At 41.6% G+C, this 22,822-nt stretch overlaps 1 non-coding gene across 1 annotated transcript; it reads right to left on the bottom strand.

The window, feature by feature from the left end:
• Positions 1 to 20,136: 20,136 nt before the first annotated feature.
• LOC123455652 lies at positions 20,137 to 20,243 on the bottom strand. Its single transcript, XR_006634041.1, has one exon. It is a non-coding gene; the product is annotated as a U6 spliceosomal RNA (small nuclear RNA).
• Between the last annotated feature and the right edge of the window lie 2,579 nt (positions 20,244 to 22,822).

Raw genomic sequence — 22,822 nt, 5'->3', positions numbered from 1 at the left:
CCTCTTTTGGACGATGACGAACACTTCATCTTCAGCAGCAGGTGAAGATGCTGAAGGAAAAGGACCTTTAGTCAAGCACCTTTGGGAAAGACTCTGACACAAACAGACGTGGGTTTCCATTCCCCTGCTGCCCCAACTCTCCCTCCCGCCTGTGTCCCCTTAAACCAAATGTCTCCTGATTTGCCCCGATTCTTGCTTAAAACTGACCTTTAGCCTCTCACCCGTTTATCCTATTTTACATCCCTTCCCCATACAACACTCTGTGCTCCCCAACCCACGATCTGGTATTGCCTTTGGTTTGTAATTATGGATTTAGGATGTCCCCAATGCCAGTGTAATATTTCTCTCTCCTTGCTTTCCTTAACACCTTTTCCTGCACCTTGTCAATCAAGATAAATATATATTGAATAAACAAATGATACACAAATGTAACCAACTTCATCTTCTTGAGAGGTTTTTTTCAAGTTAGGATAAAAACTAATGAAAGCAATCTTTAGTAGAGGTGGGAAAGAGAGAAACTGATATTGTTTCCTCACCGGGGTCTTGCACGGTGCTCTGACATGCACATGGGGATTCCTGACTTTCATGCTCATGAGCCCATTATCAAGTGCTATTCCTTACACATGATGTCACATGTCCTTTGACCCTGTCCTCTTGTCTGAGAAGAGGATTTCCATCATAGCATGAGCTCCAGGGGTACCATTTTGTACAGTGCAAATCAGCTACATGTGTGGTCCTGCGTGAACAATGAAGTTTCATAGCTGCCATCCTCTCTGCAGTGTGGTTTATCCTGAACTGATCCTTTTATCATAACTTATAAGTATGTGTAGCTTATTTATAATAAATACTTGACGTTTTCTAATCGTACGAATGTTTTCAATAAAAGTATTTTTGAAATATTTGAATTTCTAAAGTATTTTCTTCTAGAGAAAGACATGGAGAAAGAAGGAGTGAAAGAATGGGCATACTAGGGACTTCCAGCCAATGGAAACTAACCCCAGACACATGCGCCACCATGTCCATGTGGTTTCCGTGGGTCCTGGGGAATCAAATGTAGGTCCTTAACTGCTAAGCCATCTCTTCCGCCCTAATATCTCTTTAATGTTTATCTATTTGTGAGGGATAAATAGAGGGAAATAGAGGAAAGAGAGAGAAAAAGAAAGAGTGGCATGTGAGGGCCAAGCACCTCACTGCAAACAAACTCCAGAAGCAGGTGCTACTTTGGACATCTGGCTTATGCGGGTACTGGTGGGGGTCACACCTGGATCCTTGGGCTTCACAGGAAAGCACCTTAAGCACTACGCCATTAGTCCAGCTCAAAGGGCTTGAATTTTGAAGACATTCTTTGGGGAGCAGACTCACAAGCCCTCAGAAAAGGAAGCTACTACTGTTTGGCTAAATGGATTTATTATATACACATTGCCCTCTATATTGCTATGCTCATGACCATTTACTAATCCTCTCACTTCTCCTCGTCTATCCAGCAGGAATATTTATTCATAGTACTTCATGAAGAAGAATTAAGTTTCATAACTGCCATCTTCTTCAGTTAGCCTTTTCCTGAACTGAATTTAAATCATCATTTATAAATATGTATTATTTATTTACAAGAAGTACATGAATTTTGCCAATTGTAATTTTCTATAAAAATATTTTAAATACTTGAAATTTGAAGGACGGGATGGTTTGAAGTAAGGTCAGCCCAGGCTGAGCTGGATCTCACTCTGTAGTTCCAGGCTGACTGCAAAATTATTTCGATTCTACTCCCTCTGCCTCTGTAGGTCTGGAATTAAACGTTAGGAACAATGAACATGTGAATATTTAAGGTTATCGCTGGGATCAAACTACTAAGCCTTTGGGGGTTTTGCATTCCGGTTCTCATCCCTGGTAGAAATCACCCAACCAAGAGACGCATCTGGGAAAAAGAGGTTTACTTTGGCTTAAAGGCTCAAGTGGAAGCTCCACAATGGCAGGGGAAAACGATGGCCTGAGCAGAAGGTGGACATCACCTACAGGTCAACATAAGGTGGACAACAGCAACAGGAGAATGTGCCAAACACTGGCATGGGGAAACTGGATTTAGCATCCATAAGCCCACCCCCAACAACGCACTGCCTCCAGAAGGCATTAATTCCCAAATCTCCATCAGCTGGGAACCTAGCATTCAGAACACCTAAGTTTATGGAGGACACCTGAATCAAACCACCACAAAGGGGAAGCTACTAGTGCTGTTGACCTATGTGCTTATATAATGCCCACCAACTTGGCCTCTTATATTGTTAAGTTCATATGCAGGTATTAATCTCTCACTTTACCTTATCCATCCATAAAGAAAATAAAGGTTTGGATTTTCCTTGGTGACTTTCAGCCGCCTCCTGCCTGCCTATGACAATAAGAACCAGGGACTTCTAGCCAATGTAAACTAACCCCAGACACATATGCCACCTTGTGCATGTGGTTTACGTGGGCCCTGGGGAATTAAATGTAGGTACTGACCTGCTAAGCCATCTCTCCAGCCCTAATATATTATCTCTTTGTGAGGGAGAGAAAGAGGCAAAAAGAGGAAAAAGAGAGAGGGAGACAGAGAAAGAAAGAGTGGGCATGCAAGGGCCAAGCACCACACTGCAATCAAACTCCAGAAGCATGTGCCACCTTGCATATCTGGCTTATGTGGGTACTGGTAAGGTGAGCCCAGGTGGAGCTGAATCTCACTCTGTAATTCAAGGCTGACAGCAAAATCATTTCAATTCTCTGCCCTCTGCATCTGGAGTGCTGGAATTAAAGTTTAGGACCAATGAAGTTGTGAATTCTTTTTTATTTTTTTATTTTTATTTATTTATTTGAGAGCAACAAACAGAGAGAGAAAGAGGCAGAGAGAGAGAGAGAATGAGCGTGCCAGGGCCTCCACCCACTGCAAATAAACTCTAGATGCGTGCGACCTCTTGTGCATCTGGCTAACGTGGGTCCTGAGGAACTGAGCCTCAAACCGGGGTCCTTAGTCTTCACAGGCAAGCGCTTAACTGCTAAGCCATCTCTCCAGCGTGAAGTTCTGAATTTTTAAGGCTATCAATAGGGTTCAAGCTACCAAAACTTGGGGGGAGCTTCTGTTGTTTTTGATCTAAGAAGTTATATCATGCCCCCCTAATTGACCTCTTATATTGTTATATTCATGCACATGTATTAATTTCTCACTTTTCTTCACCCATCTATCAAGAAAAGAAAGGTTTGAATTATCCTTGTTGACTTTCAACAGCCACATGCCTTCCTATGACAATAGTCCATAACCTGTTATAATATACATAAAATATATATTTTTTTAAAAAAGGACTGGGGTCCTTCCACTGATTTGAATCTATCCCCTGGAGGAGTTACCAATCACTAAGTATTTCCAACTCTAATCTGCCATTATGGAATCCTCCCTTTCTTTTTGTTTTTGTTAGCTTCTATTTCTTTTCTTTTTCTTTTTGAAAATAGGGTCAACATTTAGTTCTGGCTGGACTGGAAAGTTGAGCTGGAATTTATGGCATTGCTCTTACCTTGAGATTGTAGGCATGTGTAAATCTGCCCAACTGGAGCCCAACCCCCATCCTAAGGTTGCTGAGGATTGTATCAGTGCTCCACCTCAGGTCTATGGAATACCAACGTGCTCCCATCCTGAACACAATCCCCCCCACAGCCCCCAGTCTTTCTCCCTTCCCCCACAGCACAGCATCTAGTAAGTCCCAAATGTTTGCCTGATTATCTAGTCTGAAGAGAGACAGTGGTCCTGTCTGCAAACCTCTGTCTTCCATTGCAAGTGCAAAAAATGTAAATATCAAGGACATCCCTTTTCAGCAATTTTTGAAACCAATTTTCAAAATACTATGAAGCGTGATAGAAAAATATTTTAATGTATTTTAAAGACATAATACAGCTTATTAACATTTAACATGACGCCAGGCTGGGTGGCGCAAGCCCTTACTCCCAGCACTTGGGAGGCAGAGGTAGGAGGATCACTGAAAGTTCAAGACAAGCCTGAGACTACAAAGTGAATTCCAGGTTAACCAGGGCAAAGATTTTCTGAACATAACCCTAGTTGCACAGGCAATAAAACTACAGATTAATCCCTGGGACCCAATGAAATTAGAAGGCTTATGGCAAAAGACCCTGTGAATAGAGCAAAGATGCAACCTACAGAATGGGGAAAAAATCTATTCAGCTATACATCTAATAGAGGATGGATATCAAGGATATACAAAAAATTCAAAAATTAAATAATAAGAAATCAAAGAACCCAATTAAAAATGGACTATGAAGAAAGGCGTGGTGCCACACGCCTTTAATCCCAGTACTCGGTAGGCAGAGGTAGGAGGATCACCATGAGTTCGAGGCCACCCTGAGACTCTACAGTGAATTCTAGGTCAGCCTGACCTAGAGTGAGACTCTACCTGGAAAAGCAAACAATAAAAGGGGGAGGGAGGACTATGGAAATAAATAGAGACTTCTCAAAAGAGGAAACATGGATGGCATATAACATCTGAAAAAAATGTTTGACATCCCTAGTCATCAGGGAAATGCAGATTAAAATTAAATGGGTTTGATCGGCCTCCTGTCAGATCGGCTACCATCCTGAAAACAAATGAACATAACTTCTGGCTAGCATGCCGAAAAAGAGGAACCCTTCTACACTGTTGGTGGCATTGGAATCTGGTCCAGCCATTATGGAAATGAGTGTGGAGGTTCCTGAGACAGGTAAAAATAGATCTCCCATAAGACCCAGCTACAGCACTCCTAGGCATGTAGCCTAAGTGCTCGTCGCACTACCTTAGAGACACTTGCTCAACCATGTTTACTGCTGCTCTATTCACCATAGCTGGGAAATGGAACCAGCCTAGATGTCCCTACAACAGGGGTAGTCATGAGCCCTAGGGATTTAACACCTGCTGCTGTCTTGCTAAAAGTATATACTATGCTCTCCAAACTGCTGAATAAGTACTTCTTTTACATTCGTACCCATATATTAAAACTACTCTCACTTTTTTAAAATTTTGTTTATTTTTATTTATATGAGAGTGACAGACAGGGAGAGAAAGAAGCAGAGAAGGAGAGAGAGAGAGAGAGAATGGGCGCACCAGGCTCTCCAGCCACTGCAAATGAACTCCAGATGCATGCTCCACCTTGTGCATCTGGCTAACATGGATCCTGGGGAATCAAGGCTCAAACTGGGGTCCTTTAGGTTTCAAAGGCAAGTGCTTAACCGCTAAGCCATCTCTCCAGACCAATAAAAATATCTTTAAAGAGGAGGTGGGAATATAATTGGATAAAATAAACCACTCTTTTCAAATGCTGGTGACCTTGGGATGTCTCAGAAGACACCATGGGGCTGAGATGAAGGGATGGAGGGAGGAGTGCTCAACACTAGAATATCTCTATCACACCTTCCAAGGGTAGGACTCCTTACAATAGGCTCCTCCAGACACAAAATGGCCTGGATATCCATGACCTCACAGTGCCTGACACTATCTACACAAGATCATCATAATACAAAGAAAAGATCATGACATCAAAATAAAATAAAGTCTGATTGAGAGAGGGATACAAAGTGGATATTCAAAGGGGAAAGTGGAATAAGGGCTGTCTCAAAATAAGTAAATCAATAAGATATTAATAAACAAATAAGAAGGTAACACAATGATTTCAAGGGCTGGGCAGATGGATGAGCAGTGAAGGCTCTTGCCTGCAAAACTTAATGACTGGAGTTCAGTTCCAACGTGCCCACATAAAGGCAAAGGGAAGAAGGGGTGCATGCATATGGAATTCGTTTGTAGTTGCTAGAGGCCTTGGTTCCCCATTCCTCCTCTCATTTCTCTCTCTCTCTCTCTTTCCCCTTGAAAATCAAAGAAAAATATTTTGAAAATAAAAAATTATTTCAATTCAATTTAAAATCACTGCCTTCATCAAGTGCAATCACTCCTCAAATAAATCACATGGTCTTCGATGAAAATTATGGCAGGAAAAACAGATTGAGTAGGATTTTGGTTTTTTTTTGGCTATCTTTTGAAAAGAGATAAAACGGAAGTTCACAAAAATGAAGGGTAAAGTAGGTAAAAAATAATTCAGAGGGCTGGAGAGATGGCATAGCAGAGAAGCACTTGGTTGTGAAGCCTAAGGACCCTGTTTGAGGCTCGATGCCCCAGGACCCACATTAGCCAGATGCACAAGGGGGCACACTCATCTGGAGTTCCTTCACAGTGACTGGAAGTCCTAGTGCTCCTATTGTCTCTCTCTCTCTCTCTCTCTCTCTCTCTCTCTCTCTCTCTCTTGCTCTCCCTCCCCCGTTCCTCTCTCCTTCCTTCTGTCTGTCACTCTCAAATAAATAAATTCAATTAAACAAACAACAACAAAAAAAAGTTAACTCAGAGGCAAACTTTCAACGTTTGGAGGCTAAACACAAAGAAGATGGAGCTGTTCCCTCAGAGAGAACTTGAAGTGACAAAGTTGTTTGAAATAATGTGTCTCAAGCGGGGCAATGCCTTAGACAGCAAAGTGACTGCTCTACAAGCATGAGGACCTGAGTTCAGGTCCCAAGCACCATGCTGCTTACCCAAAAACCCAGTGCTAGGAGGCTCTGTGTGACAGAAAGAAGTCTGGGGCCTGATGGCAAGCTCATGTAGTCAAATTGGTAAGCCACAGGTTTGATGAGAAATCCTGTCTCAAAAAGGAAAGTGGAGCTGGGCATGGTGGCACACGCCTTTAATCCCTGTGAGGTTGAGACCAACTTGAGATAGCATAGTGAATTCCAGGTCAGGCTGGGCTAGAGAGAGGCCCTACCTCCAAGAAAGCCAATAATACATACACACATACATAAATACATACATACATACATACATACACACACATACACACACACACACACACATATATATGTGTGTGTATATATATATAATTTGCAGTAAAATAGATGGATCTGGAAAGGGTTATACTAAGGGCTAGATAGATGGCTCAGCAATTAAAGGCGCTTCCTTGCCAAGCCCGACAGCCCTGATTCAATTCTCCATTCGCTACATAAAGCCATATGCACAAAGTGGTGCATCGGTCTGGAGTTTCTTTGCAGGGGAAGAAAGCTCTAGCCCACTCACTATACTCACTCTCCTTCCTATTGCCTCTTTTGCTCTCTCTCTCTCTGTTGAGTAAATAAATTAACTTTTTAAATAAAAATGACTAAGAAAGAGCATAAAACAATGGATTCAATTCAACATGAGGTCTTTATAAAAGTTGAAATATGGGAGCTGGTTTAGGAGGGTGGTGACATGGGTAGTTTAGGAGAGAATTTCAGTGAGAGGGAATATGACTTTGAAATCGATGACACAGCATGATGGCTACAGCTCATGTGACTTTTCCTGAGGAGTATATTCCTGCTCTTCCCACACAGAAGGCAATAACTCAATAAAGGACAGACTCCATCAGGTCCAGCTTGGGGTCCCAATGAGTTTCAGGACCATGGGTGACTTGGACAGCTGTATCACTGAATGGACCACCACTGCACAGGGCATGACTCACAACATCTGCATCCCTGGAAGCCACTGCACCTTGGAAATGCCAAGGAAGACTTTTCTCTCCTCTCTCCTCCTCTCTTCTCCTCTTCTCTCTTCTCTTCTTCTCGCTTCTCCTCTTCCCTCTTCTCCTCTACACTTGTTTTTACAGCTGATGTGACCTTCAAGAGAGCTCTTGAAAGGAAGGAGTCTTGCTTCTTGTAAGCCTTGTAAGCCTCCCCTCAACTCCTGGGAGAGAAGGTTTCAACCTGAAGGAAAGAGTTGCACACTGACTACACTTCAGAATTACCATGGAATTTTAAATGTTCACACCACGAAAAGATTTGAAAGTGAGGTAAGAAGTGTGTTAATTAGCTGCCATCATTATTTCATAATGTGTACATCTATATAAACACCACATTGTGCTTCATAAATATATATATATAATTATTAGCTATATGAGAAATGAAAATTTTTAAATGAAGCTAAAGATTTGTTATATGAAGTTAATTAGTTTTTATATCAGATTTATGTTTCATATATTTGGTAACATATGTAACATTAAAAATACCATTTGTGAGGCTAGGTGTGGTGGCGCGTGTCTTTATCCCAGCACTCAGGAGGCAGAGGAAGGTGGTTTGCCATGAGCCCAAGGCCACCCTGAGACTACATACTGAATTCCAGGTCAGCCTGAGCTAGAGTAATACCCCACCTTATAAAAACTATATATATATATATATATATATATATATATATATATATATATATATATATATATTCATATTTACATGTATGTATATATATATGCGATTATCTATAGATAAATAGATAGATATATATATAGATATATATACAATTGGTTTTGCATATGGGAAGAAACTAATGTTTCAAAACAGCCCATTCTATCCAGATAAAGAGATTGTTCTGGCTATAGTGGAGTTTGCTGTAACACCAGCCTTCTGGATGCTGAGACAAGAGGAGCAAGAGGTCAAGGCCAAGGGCTAGGGAGATGGCTCAGTGGTAAAGCGTTTGCCACACAAGCATAGGCCACCAGTTTGGATGCCCATTATCCACAAGAGCACATGGTTTGTACCTGTAATCTTACCACTGGGAAGTGTAGACAGGAATACCTAGGGTTTCATAGAAAGCCAAATTGGTCAATTATGGGTTTGGAGAAAGAAACCCTGTTTCAAAACAGTCTTACAGGCCAGATATGGTGGTACAGACCTTTAATCCCAACACTCGGGAAGCAGAGGTAGAAGGACCACTGTGAGTTCAAGGCTACCCTAAGACTACACAGTGAGTTCCAGGTCAGCCAGGGATAGAGTGAGACCCGACCTCAAAAAAACAAAACAAACAAACAAAATCTATCATAAAAAAAAATTGGGCTGTCCAAAGGACTGAATGTAAGACCTGAAAATATCAACCAGATATAGAAAAATATTTAATAAACACTTCCAGATCTAGACATTGGCATACTGTTGCAGTCCGTTTCGCATTGCTGGTAGAAATCACCCAACCAAGAGTAGCTTCTGGGAAAAAGAGGTTTATTTTAGCTTACAGGCTCGAGGGGAAGCTCCACGATGGCAGGGGAAAACGATGGCATGAGCAGAGGGTGGACATCACCCCCTGGCCAACATAAGATGGACCACAGCAACAGGAGGGTGTGCCAAACACTGGCATGGGGAAACTGGCTATAAAGCCCATAAGCCCGCCCCCAACAATACACTCCCACCAGGAGGCATTAATTCCCAAATATCCATCAGCTGGGAACTTAGCATTCAGAACACCTAAGTTTATGGGGGACACCTGAATCAAACCACCACATTCCGCCCCTGGCCCCCATAAACTGATATCCATACATGATGTAAAATACAATGCTTTCAGTCTGACTTTAAAAGTCCCCATAGTTTTTAATCAATCCCAATGATGTTCATACATCCCCATAGTTCAAGATCTTTTAACTGAGCCATAATACCAAAATATAACCTCAAAAAACCCAGAATGGCACAGAATAAATATTCACACTGCAATAGATGGCATTGGGCATAGCAAAGAAACATTCAACCAATACAAGATTTAAAACAACTGGGGCAAACATCTGTAGCTTCAAGTCCAGCAACTCTAGCCAGTGACAAATCTTCAAGTCCGATAATTCTAACCAGCAACAAGTCTCTGGCATTCCAATTCCACCCCTCCAGCTAGGCTACTCACAGTCCTGGGAAACTTCATCGGGGCCGGCAGCTCCTTGGCAGTCATCTCATGGTCCCGGCATCTCCACTGGGTCTCCACTGCAAGCCACGGTTCATCCTCATGGCCCCATGGGGTCTCTATGCAGGCAACCAGCAAACCCGCTTCACACTGCCCATGGCCATTTTCAAAACACAAGACCGTGTTGCAAACTCAATGGCCCTCTTTCCAGCATTTCTTATACTCCACAATACCAGGTAGGTGCCAATTTGTTAATCCAGGGGGGAATAAAGCAGACTTTGAAGAACAGGACACTCCTTGAGCACTCAGACCCCTTCAAAAGAGTTGACATTCTTCTTGTTGCCCCAGCATAGGTCAGCTAGCCCAGTCTCAAAGGTTGTTATCTCTCAGTTGCAGCTGAACGGGCAGCAGTTTACCCAAAGATTTTTCTTTCTGTGCCATATCCCTCTGCACACACCAGTTCATTTCTATGCTAAGCAACCCTGCACAACTTCTCAGGACATGGGCACAAGAGCAAGCTTCTCACACAAACTGCTAGCCCAGTCCAGGCACAGCTCTTTCTCACCCTCATAAACCAAACCTCACAGTCCATAGTTCTTACTGCATTCAGGTCTTGCAGCTCAGACCAGAATAGTCCATCAAGCTGTACTTACAGCACTGCAAGGCATCTCTTAGGCCAAGGTTTCAAATCCTCCCACATTCCTCTTGAAAATCAGCTACAAAAGGCCGAAGCCACACAGTCAGGTGTCTAACAGCAACCCCACTCCCGGTACCACTTTACTGTTGCAGTCCGTTTCGCATTGCTGGTAGAAATCACCCAACCAAGAGCAGCTTCTGGGAAAAAGAGGTTTATTTTAGCATACAGGCTCGAGGGGAAGCTCCACGATGGCAGGGGAAAACGATGGCATGAGCAGAGGGTGGACATCACCCCCTGGCCAACATAAGATGGACCACAGCAACAGGAGGGTGTGCCAAACACTGGCATGGGGAAACTGGCTATAAAGCCCATAAGCCCGCCCCCAACAATACACTCCCACCAGGAGGCATTAATTCCCAAATATCCATCAGCTGGGAACTTAGCATTCAGAACACCTAAGTTTATGGGGGACACCTGAATCAAACCACCACACATACCTTTCTTTTAGGACTCCAATAGCAAGAATTAACAAATATGGTTTCATTAAGTTTTAAAGGTTCAGGATGCCAAACAAAACAATAACCTGAATGAAGAATTACCCTACAAAATAGTAGAAAATCTTTTCCAGTTATCCATCCGACTGAGGATTAGCACCCAAAATATATAAAAAAGACAACAACATAAATATCAAAGGAGCAAACAATTGAATTAATAAATGGGCAAATGAATGGCAAAGATACTCCTCAAAAGCAGTACAGACTTCTGGTTAAGATGGCGGCGTAGGTACCACTCCAAAGCAGCCTTAGGGGAAAAAGACCAAAAAAACTCAGCAAAATACACCCTTTTACTAAAAAGTGAGCTGTATAGGAAATTGAGGCGGCAGCGGAGAAGTAGAAGACTTATAGAGCATCCAGAGCCTGCACAGGCGGGAAAAGCGGCTCCGGCAGCTCGGCCAACCACCGCAGTCGCGGTGCAGCAGAAAGCCGCCGGACTCTCGGCTCCAGCCGCAGGAAAAGCCAGGTGCGGGATTTTCCCCTCACACCGCGCTCTCCGCAACTCGGGAAACGTGAGGGGAGAGCGGCAGCGAGCAGCGGAGGAGAAGACCGCGAGGTAGAAGAACACGTGGAGCAGCCGCGGCTCCCTCCCCTCCCCCACCGCCTGAGCCCAGCTCCAGCGAACACAGCAGCACAGTAGCAGCCCGGAACCGGGCCATGCCAACTTGGGCTGATAGCGGGACCCAAGCAGGAGCAGAGTTCGGCAGCAACTTCAGCGGCTCCAGCACCAGTACCAGCGGCCCCTGCAGCAGCGGACCCAGGAGCGGCAGTGGCGGCAGATACCGCAGCAGCGGCTTCCGTGGGAGCAGCGGCGGTGGACACGGCAGTGGCAGCTTCAGCAACAGTGGTGGCTCCGGTGGTGGCAGCTACGGCAGCAGCAGAGGCTCAGTTTGCCCCGTAGGAAAAGCAAGTGCCCAGCTCCAGAAATCAGAACAGCAGCCCAACGACCCAGGCAGCAACTTGACTGAGACCACAATCACCCAAGGTAACTGGGATTGCACCAGGGAAGGGTCTCACTTGGTCACAAGCTGACTTGGATCCCTCAACAGACCAGAAATCTAAACCTCTTTGTTGATAGAAGATCTGGTCATTATAATAACTATTCTTGCATACATACTCGGGGCTGTTTTTGATTGAATGTGTACAGTGTTTAGTTAAATTTTAGAATCTACCTGTATTTTATTCCACTCAGCTTGCTTGAATACTCCTATAGCAGGGAAACTCAACCCCTAAGAACATCTTTGTAGATACTCTGAGAGTCTTAAGAGCCACACCTAATACCTTAAGGTCCTACCCTGAAAATATATTACATCAAATCAATTGATACAGTTAAGAATACACAGCTAGCTAGAAAATCCAAGCATTAACTTAATCCAAGATGCAAAAATATATACATTATAACACAAGAAACACTAAAAAGCAAGATGATATAAATCCACCTAAAAGTATTAATGCATCAGAAATGTCCTCCAGTGAGAAAGAGTTAGAGGAAATGCCTGAGAAAGAGTTCAAAAGAATAATTATAAATATGTTCAAAGAGGTCAAAGAACACATGAAAACAATCAAAGAAGAAATCAAAGAGGAAATAAAAGGAATCAAAGAAGAGGCAGGACAACAATTTAATGAAATAAAGAAGGCAATACAAGACATAAATAGGGAAATAGAAATAATAAAGCAAAACCAGTCACAATTACTAGCAATGAAGAACACAGTTAATGAAATAAAAAACTCGGTAGAAAATCTCACCAGTAGGATGGGTGAGGGAGAGGACAGAATATCTAAGCTAGAAGACCAGGTGGCAGACCTAATGCAGTCCAACAAAGAGAAAGACAAACTTATAGAAAAGTATGAGTGGGAATTTCAAGATATTCGGGACACTATGAAAAGATCCAATATAAGAATTCAGGGCATAGTAGAAGGAGAAGAACTCCACTCCAGAGGCATAGTAGGCATCTTCAACAAAATCATAGAGGAAAATTTCCCCCAAATTGGGAAAGAGGTGCCAATACAGATACAGGAAGCCTTTAGAACCCCAGCCAGGCAAAACCCAGAAAGAACCTCTCCTCACCATATTATAATCAAACTTCCAAACACACAAACCAAAGAAAAAATATTGAAAGCAGTTAGAGAGAAAAATCAAGTTACCTACAAAAGCAAGCCCATCAGGATTATAGCAGATTATTCAACACAAACTTTTAAAGCCAGAAGGGCTTGGAGTGATATATTCCCAGTTCTGAAAGATAACAACTGTCAACCAAGGTTACTTTATCCTGCAAAGTTATCCATTCAAATAGATGGAGAAATAAAGACATTCCATGACAAAAGCAGGTTAAAGGAGTATTTGAAGACAAAATCAGCTCTACAGAAAATACTTGATAGAATCCTCCATGCTGAACAAAAGGAAAAGCACACATATAAGGAACCTAGAAAAAACAAGCTATACTCAAATACCAGTTAACAGAAGAGAGCACAGGTAGAACCAGTAACACACACACACACACACAAAAATGGCAAACATAAATACACACCTTTCAATAATATCTCTTAATATCAACGGTCTCAATGCCCCAACGAAATGACATAGATTTGCAGACTGGGTTAAAAAGCAGGATCCTACAATTTGTTGTCTCCAAGAAACTCACCTTTCTACAAAGGATAGACATTATCTTAGGGTGAAAGGTTAGAAGACGGTGTTTCAAGCAAATGGGCCTAGAAAACAAGCAGGGGTTGCTATCCTAATATCAGACAGGGTAGACTTTAGTCCGACGTTAGTCAAGAAAGATAAGGAAATTCACTTTATATTCATTAAGGGCACACTCCAACAGAAGGACATTACAATCCTAAACATATATGCACCTAACATGGGGGCTCCCAAATTCGTCAAACAAACACTATTAGAACTAAGGTCACAGATAACACCAAACACAGTGGTGGTGGGGGACTTTAACACCCCACTCTCATCAATTGACAGGTCATCCAGGGAAAGAATAAACAGAGAGGCATCTGGACTAAATGAGGTCATAGAAGGAATGGACCTAACAGATATATACAGGACATTTCATCCAAAGGCTGCAGAATATACATTCTTTTCAGCAGCACATGGAACATTCTCTAAAATAGACCATATATTAGGACACAGAGCAAATCTTAACAAATTCAGGAAAATTGAAATAATTCCTTGCATTCTATCTGACCACAATGGAATTAAACTACAAATCAGTAGCAAGAAAGGCTTTAGAGCATACACAAAATCATGGAAACTAAACAATACACTACTAAATGATGAGTGGGTCAATGAAGAAATCAAAAAGGAAATCAAAAAATTTATAAAGTCAAATGATAATGAGAACACAACATACCAAAATCTCTGGGACACAATGAAGGCAGTTCTAAGAGGTAAATTTATAGCCTTGAGTGCCTATCTTAAGAAATTAGAAAGGTCGCAAGTAAACGACCTAATGCTTCGCCTTAAAGCCGTGGAAAAAGAAGAACAAGGCAAACCAAAAATTAGTAGACGGGAAGAAATAATAAAGATTAGGGCAGAAATTAATGAAATAGAAACAAAAAGAACAATCCAAAGAATTAATGAAACAAAGAGTTGGTTCTTTGAAAGGATAAACAAGATTGATAAACCCTTAGCAAATCTGACCAAAAGAAAGAGAGAAGAGACACAAATTAATAAAATCAGAGATGAACAAGGTAACATCACAACAGACTCCAGAGAAATTCAAAAAATCATAGGGACATATTATAAAAGCATATACTCCACAAAGTATGAAAATCTGAAAGAAATGGATGATTTCCTTGATCTATATGACCTACCTAAATTAAATCAAAATGAGATTAATCACTTAAATAGACCTATAACAAACATGGAGATCCGAACAGTTATCAATAGTCTCCCAACTAAAAAAAGCCCAGGCCCGGATGGATTCACTGCTGAATTTTACCAGACTTTTAAGGAAGAGCTAACACCATTGCTTCTTAAGCTTTTCCAGGAAATAGAAAAAGAAGGAATTCTACCAAACTCCTTCTATGAGGCCAGCATCACCCTGATACCAAAACCAGGCAAAGATAGAACAAAAAAAGAAAATTACAGACCAATCTCCCTCATGAACATAGATGCAAAGATTCTCAACAAAATATTGGCAAACAGAATACAAGAGTATATCAAAAAGATCATTCACCCTGACCAAGTAGGCTTTATCCCAGAGATGCAGGGATGGTTCAACATACGCAAATCTGTAAATGTAATACATTACATAAACGGGTTGAAGGACAAAAATCACATGATCATCTCATTAGACGCAGAGAAAGCATTTGACAAAATCCAACATCCCTTCATGATAAAAGTCCTACAGAGACTGGGAATAGAAGGAACATATCTCAATATGATAAAGGCTATTTATGACAAGCCTACAGCCAACATATTACTAAATGGGGAAAAACTGGAAGCTTTTCCACTAAAATCAGGAACAAGACAAGGGTGTCCACTGTCCCCACTTTTATTTAATATAGTTTTGGAAGTCTTAGCCATAGCAATAAGGCAAGAGACACACATAAAAGGGATACAACTTGGAAAGGAAGAAATCAAGTTATCATTATTTGCAGATGACATGATTCTATACATAAAGGACCCTAAAGACTCTACTAGCAAGCTGTTAGAGCTGATCAAAACCTACAGCAATGTAGCAGGATACAAAATAAATACACAGAAATCAGTAGCCTTCATATATGCTAACAACAAACACACAGAGGATGAAATCAGAGAATCACTCCCATTCACAATTGCATCAAAAAAAATAAAATACCTTGGAATAAACCTGACCAAGAAAGTAAAGAATCTATACAATGAGAACTTTAAAACACTCAAGCGAGAAATTGCAGAAGACACTAGAAAGTTGAGAAACATCCCTTGTTCCTGGATTGGAAGAATCAATATCGTGAAAATGGCAATCTTACCTAAAGCAATCTACACATTTAATGCAATCCCTATCAAAATTCCAAAGGCTTTCTTCATGGAAATAGAAAAAACAATCCAAAAATTCATTTGGAATCACAAAAAACCTCGAATATCTAAAATAATACTGAGCAACAAAAAAGAGGCTGGTGGTATCACCATACCTGATTTTAACCTATACTACAGAGCCATAGTAACAAAACAGCATGGTACTGGAACAAAAACAGGCATGTAGATCAGTGGAACAGAACAGAGGACCCAGATGTAAGCCCAAGTAGCTATAGCCACCTGATATTCGATAAAAATGCCAAAAATACTCATTGGAGAAGAGACAGCCTCTTCAGCAAATGGTGTTTTGAAAACTGGATAAATATCTGCAGAAGGATGAAAATAGATTCTTCTCTCTCGCCATGCACAAGAATTAAGTCCAAATGGATTAAAGACCTTAACATCAGACCGGAAACTTTGAAACTGCTAGAGGAAAAAGTAGAGGAAACCCTTCAACATATTGGTCTTGGCAAAGACTTTCTGAATACAACCACAATTGCTCAGGCAATAAAACCACAGATAAACCACTGGGACCTAATGAAATTACAAAGATTTTGCACCACAAAGGACACAGTGAAAAAAGCAAAGAGGCAACCTACAGGATGGGAAAAAATCTTCGCCAGCTATATATCTGATAGAGGATTAATATCTAGGATATACAAAGAACTCAAAAAGTTAAATAATAAGGAATCCAACAAGCCAATCAAAAAATGGGCTATGGAGCTAAATAGAGAGTTCTCAAAGGAAGAAATACGAATGGCATATAAGCATCTAAAAAAATGTTCTACGTCACTAGTCATCAGGGAAATGCAGATTAAAACTACATTGAGATTCCATCTCACTCCTGTCAGATTGGCCACCATCATGAAAACAAATGATCATAAATGTTGGCGGGGATGTGGAAAAAAAGGAACCCTTCTGCACTGCTGGTTGGAATGCAATCTGGTCCAGCCATTGTGGAAAACAGTGTGGAGGTTCCTAAAACAGCTAGAGATTGATCTACCATATGACCCAGCTATAGCGCTCCTAGGCATATATCCAAAGGACTCATCTCATTTCCTTAGAAGTACATGCTCAACCATGTTTATTGCTGCTCAATTTATAATAGCTGGGAAATGGAACCAGCCTAGATGTCCCTCAACAGATGAGTGGATAATGAAGATGTGGTACATTTATACAATGGAGTTCTACTCAGCGGTAAAGAAAAATGAAGTTAAGAAATTTGCAGAAAAATGGATGGACCTGGAAAGTATTATACTAAGTCAGGTAACCCAGGCCCAGAAAGTCAAGCGCCACATGTTCTCTCTCATATGTGGATCCTAGCTACAGATGACTGGGCTTCTGCGTGAGAATGAAAATACTTAGTAGCAGAGGCCAGTAAGTTGAAAAGGAGACATAAAGGGTGGAGAAAGGAAGGGAGGAGGATACTTAATAGGCTGATATTGTATATATGTAATTACAATGATTGTAATGGGGAGGTAATATGATGGAGAATGGAATTTCAAATGGGAAAGTGTGGGGGTGGGGAGGGAGGGAATTACCATGGGATATATTTTATAATCATGGAAAATGTTAATAAAAATTTTTTAAAAAAAGCAGTACAAATGGCTAGGACATGAAGAAATAGAACACTCAATGCAAATTAAAGTCCATTGAGATATTTTTTCAATTTACCCAACACAAAATACCTAACATCAAGAAAAAAACAGAGGAAAGTCATGCATGGTGGCACACACCTTTTAATCCAGCATGCAGGAGGCAGAGGGAAGAGGGTCACCATGAGTTCAAGGACACCCTAAGACCACATAGTAAATTCCAGGTCAGCCTGAGCTACAGTGAGACCCTACCATGCAAAAAAAAAAAACAAAAACAAAAATAAAGAGGTGACAGTCACCTAAGTATTGTGGGAAAAGCTATAAGAAAATCTGCTACATTGTAAACTAATTTTTAAAAATTAGTCCACATGACTGGAGAGATGGCTTATTGGTTAAGTGGCTTCCTTGTGAAGCCTAATGACCCATGTTCTACTTTCCAGGTCCCTTGTAAGCCAGATGCTTAAGGTGATATATGTGCATAAGGTCGCACATACACACAAGGTAGTGATGCATCTGGAGTTTGATTGCAGTGCCTGGAGACCCTGGCATGCCAATTCTCTATCTCTCTTTCTCTCTTTCATACACACACTCATACACACACACACACACACACACACACACACATATTTAAACATTTTTACAAAGATCAATCTGTTGGGTTGGCTTTAAAAATTTCTCCACGCATGGTGGTACACGCCTTTAATCCCTGCATCAGGAGTCAGAGGTAAAAGGATTAATGTGACATGAGGCCAGCCTGAGACAACGTACTAATTCAAGGTCAGCCTGGGATAGAACAAGATGCTACCTCAAAAAAGAAAAAGAAAGCCGAGTGTGGAGGTGAATGCCTTTAATCCCAGCACTCGGAAGTCAGAGATAGGAGGATCAGTACGGCATGATTTTGATGCCACCCTGGGATTACACAGTGAATTCCAGGTCAGCCTGGATTACAGTGAAACGCTACCTTGGAAAAAAAAAAAAAAAAGAAAAAGAAAAAGAAAATATTCAAATGAAATAAAAAAATAGTTTATGCATCTGGATTTACAAGGTTATGGGGAATCAAACCCAGGCATGTAGGCACAACACTCAAACCTCACACAGGATTTCATCCATTCTTTGTGTGTGTGGAATACTTTTTAGAAGATTTTGCAGGAGACTATGTAAAAGAGTTAATGTCATCACTTCCCACCCCACCTCTGAGGCTGTGTACATTTTCTTTCTCACACTAGATTGAGATAAAATTTTGCTTTGGTGAAAGTGCCTCCTTCCTTTCCTTCCATTCTTTCCTTTCCTTTTCCCCCTTTCTTTCTATCTTCTTCTCTCCTTTGGATCTGTAGTTTTTTTAGTTGTTTATTTTTTAGGCACGATGTTGGTCTAGACCAGGTTAATGTGGAACTCACTCTCTAGCCCACACTGGCCTTGAACTTACAGTTATCCTCTTACCTCAGCTTTCTGAGTGTTTGTATAATTAAAGGCCTGAACCGCTAATCCCTGCTGGAAAGAACCTTTTTTTTCCTTTTTTTTTTTTTTTTTTTAATGCATGTGCCACCACACCCAGGTAAAGACAGCACTGTGGGCTGGAGTGATGGCTCTGGGGTTCAAGGCTCTTGTTTAAAACCTGCCTGCCTAGGTTTGATTCCCCAGTAACCACGTAAAGCCAGATGTAAAAGTATTTTCTTCATAAATACAGATGGAAAGTGTTTTTCCAACATTTTTTCTACAGCACATTTAAGTTTTCAGTTCTTATGTTTAGACCTTTGGGAACTTCCATTTTTGAAAATTTACTTGACTTGTTCATTTGAGTGAGAGTGAGAAAGAGAGGAAGGGTAACGTAGGGACAGTCAGTAAAACCAGATGCACAAGGATGCCCTGCGCCTGTGGTTCCTTTGAAGAGGCAAGAGGTCTACTATGCCCATTCTCTCTCTCTCTCTCTAATTCAAAATAAGAAAGAACTCTAGAATGGCAGGTTAGGATTAAAAATAGGCAGAGATTGCTCACTTTTCCAAGGGGCAAAATCAAATTAGTGGAAAGACACTCTTCTTTTTAATTTAATTTAATTTTGCATATATTATAACAGGTCATAGACTATAGTCACAGGAAGGTAGGTGGTCACTGAAAGTCACCAAGAAGCTCAAGAACTTCACTTTCCTGCTGCATAGATGAGGGGAAGTGAGACGATTAATATGTGGTCATGAGCATTGAGCATAACAATACCAGAGGGCAATGTGATGGGCCTAATAAATTCGTCTAGCTAAACAGTAGTAGCTTCCCTCCCTGAGGGCTTGTGAGTCTGCTCCCCAGAGAAAGGTCAAGTCCTTTGGGCTGGAGAGATGGCTAAGTGGTTTAAGGTGTTTTCTTTTGAAGCCTAAGGACCAGGTTTGAGTCCACAGTACCCACATAAGCCAGATGCACAAAGAGGCACATATTTCTGGAGCTTTTTTTTTTTTTTTCATTTCTTTGCTTGTTTGTTTTGTTTTACTGAGGTAGGTCTCACTTTAGCTCAGTTTGACCGGGAATTCACGAGTGGCCTCGAACCCACAGCCATCCTCCTACCTCCTCCTCCCCAGGGCTGGGATTAAAGGCGTGCACCACTTAGCCTGGCTATTTCTGGTGGTTTTGTTTTTTTAATATGGCATGCTTCACAAATTTGCGTGTCATCCCTGTGCAGGGTTCATGTTAATCTTCTGTGTATTATTTTAATTTTAGTAATTGTGCTACGGAAGCAAGTACTATTTCTGGATTTTGCTTACAATGGTTAGAGGCCCCGGCATGCACATTCTTTGGCTGATTTGGAAATCACTCTCTAGCCCAGGCTGGCCTTGAACTCACAGTGATCCTCCTTCAGCAGCTTTCTGAGTGCTGTGTAATTAAAGACTTGAACTGCTAAGCTCCACGGGGAAAATCTTTTTTTTTTTTTAAATTTTTTTTTGAAGGTAGCCTCACTGTAGCTCAGGCTGACCTGGAATTCATTATGATACCTCAGGGTGGCCTCGAACTCACACTCCAACCTCACTCCCACCTCTGCCTCCCCAGTGCTGGGATTAAAGGCGTGCACCACCACACCTAGATTCTGGAAAGAACTTTCTGAAGACAGCACTCGCTCAGGGGTTAAAGTACTTCTTTGCATGCCAGGGTTTGATTCCCTAGTAACCTTGTAAATCCAGATGAATAAACTATTTTTTCATTTCATTTAAATATTTTCTTTTTTTTTTTGAGGTAGGGTTTCACTCTATTCCAGGCTGACCTGGAATTCACTCTGTATTCCCATGGTTTCTTTGAACTCATCCTGATCCTCCTACCTCTGCCTTCTGAGTGCTGGGATTAAAGGCATTTGCCTTCACTTCTGGCTTTCTTTTTCTTTCTTGAGGTAGCATCTTGGGCTAGCCCAGGCTGCCCTTGAATTCGTACATTGTCTCAGACTGGCCTCAAGTCACATCAGTTCTCCTACCTCTGACTCATGAGTGCAGGGATTAAAGGCTTCCACCACCATGCCTGAAGTCACTTTTTTTTTTTTTTTTTTTTTTATTGTATTTGAGGCATGGTCTGGCTCTAGATCAGGCTGACCTGGAATTCACTATGTAGTCTCAGGGTTGCCCCGAACTCACGGCAATCCTCCTACTTTTGCCTCCCAAGTGCTGGGATTAAAGGCGTGTGCTACCACACCCAGCTACATGTTTTTTAAAGCCAAGCCAACAGACTAATCTTTCTAAAAATGTGTGTGTGTGTGTGTGTGTGTGTGTGTGCGTGTGTGTGTATGTGTGAAAGAGAGAAAGAAAGAGAGAGAGAATTTGCATGCCAGGGTCTACAAGCACTGCAATCAAACTCCAGATGTATCACTACCTTGTGTGTATGTGCGAATTTATGCACATATATCACCTTAAGCATCTGGCTTACAAGGGCCCTAGAAAGTAGAACATGGGTCCTTGGGCTTCAGAAGCAAGCAACGTAACTAATGAACCATCTCTCCAGTTATGTGGTCTAATTTTTTTAAATTAGTTTACAATGTAGCTGGTTTTCTTATGGCTTTTCCCATAATATTTAGGTGACTGTCACCTCCTTATTTTTGTTTTTGTTTTTTTGGTGTTGTTGTTGTTTTGCAAGGCAGGTTCTCACTGTAGTTCAGATGACCTGGAATTTACTATGTGGTCTTAGGGTGTCCTTGAACTCATGGTGATCCTCTAACCTCTGTCTCCTGAGTGCTGGGATAAAAGGTGTGTGCCACCATGCATGACTTTCCTCTGTTTTTTTTCTTGAGGATAGCTATTTTGTGTTGGGTAAATTGAAAAATCTCAGTGGACTTTAGTTTGCCTTGACACCTCTACTTCTTCATGTACTACCCATTTATACTGCTTTTGAGGAGTATCTTTGCCTTTCATTTGCCCATTTATTAATTCAATTATTTGCTCCTTTGATATTTATGTTGTTGTCTTCTTCCATTCGTGTTTAGGAGAAAAAAACACTTCTACATCTGCCTTTACGTGGTGACTGGGGAATCAAACCTAGGCAGGCCGGCTTTAAACAAGAGCCTTGAACCCCAGAGCCACCACTCCAGCCCACAGTGCTGCTGGAAAAGCTTCTTTCCAGCAAGGAATAGCGGTTCAAGCCATTAAAGTTCGCAACACTCCTGAGGCTGAGGTAAGAGGATCACAGAGTTCAAGGCCAGCATGGCCTACAGAGTGAGTTCCACGTTGGCCAAGACAAACACCTTACTTCAAAAGTAAACAATAAAAAAAAAAACCCTACAGATCCAAAGGAGAAAAGAAGTTAGAAAGAAAGAGGAAAAGGAAAAGAGAGAAGGGAAGGAAAGGAAGGAGGCACATTCACCAAAGCACAATTTTGTCTCATTTTCATGAAATAAAGATAATGTACAAGCCTCAGGTGTGGTGGGAAGTGATGACATTAACTCATTAATATAGTCTCGTGCAAAATCTTCTGAAAAGTATTCCACACACACAAAGAGTTGATGAAATCCTGTGTGAGGTTTGAGTGTGCGTGCTTTGCGCACGCGTTGGTTATTATGCCTCATAAGAACACAGGAGGAAGGACTGGCTTTGGCTGAGGTCGCGGCCCAGCGCACGGTGGCAGCAGAGGCAGAGATGCAGGAGCAGAAAGACGCTGCCGCCTTCACTCCGCGCTCAGGAAGCTCTGACCCGAATTCTCGGGCTCAACTGGGATCTCCTCTATATTCAGTGCTGAGCCTGGCCCAAGAAGCAGTGTCGCCCACAACCTGGCTGGACCTCCCCTTTTCACATAACCTGCCCTTGAAACTTCCCCACGGACATGCCCAAGGACTTGTCTCCCTGGTGAAC

The sequence above is a fragment of the Jaculus jaculus genome, chromosome 17 (genome assembly GCF_020740685.1).
Source record: "Jaculus jaculus isolate mJacJac1 chromosome 17, mJacJac1.mat.Y.cur, whole genome shotgun sequence".
Classification (NCBI taxonomy): domain Eukaryota; kingdom Metazoa; phylum Chordata; class Mammalia; order Rodentia; family Dipodidae; genus Jaculus; species Jaculus jaculus.
Note: the sequence above shows the minus strand (reverse complement) of the source record. Positions and strands in the feature narration are given on the sequence as shown.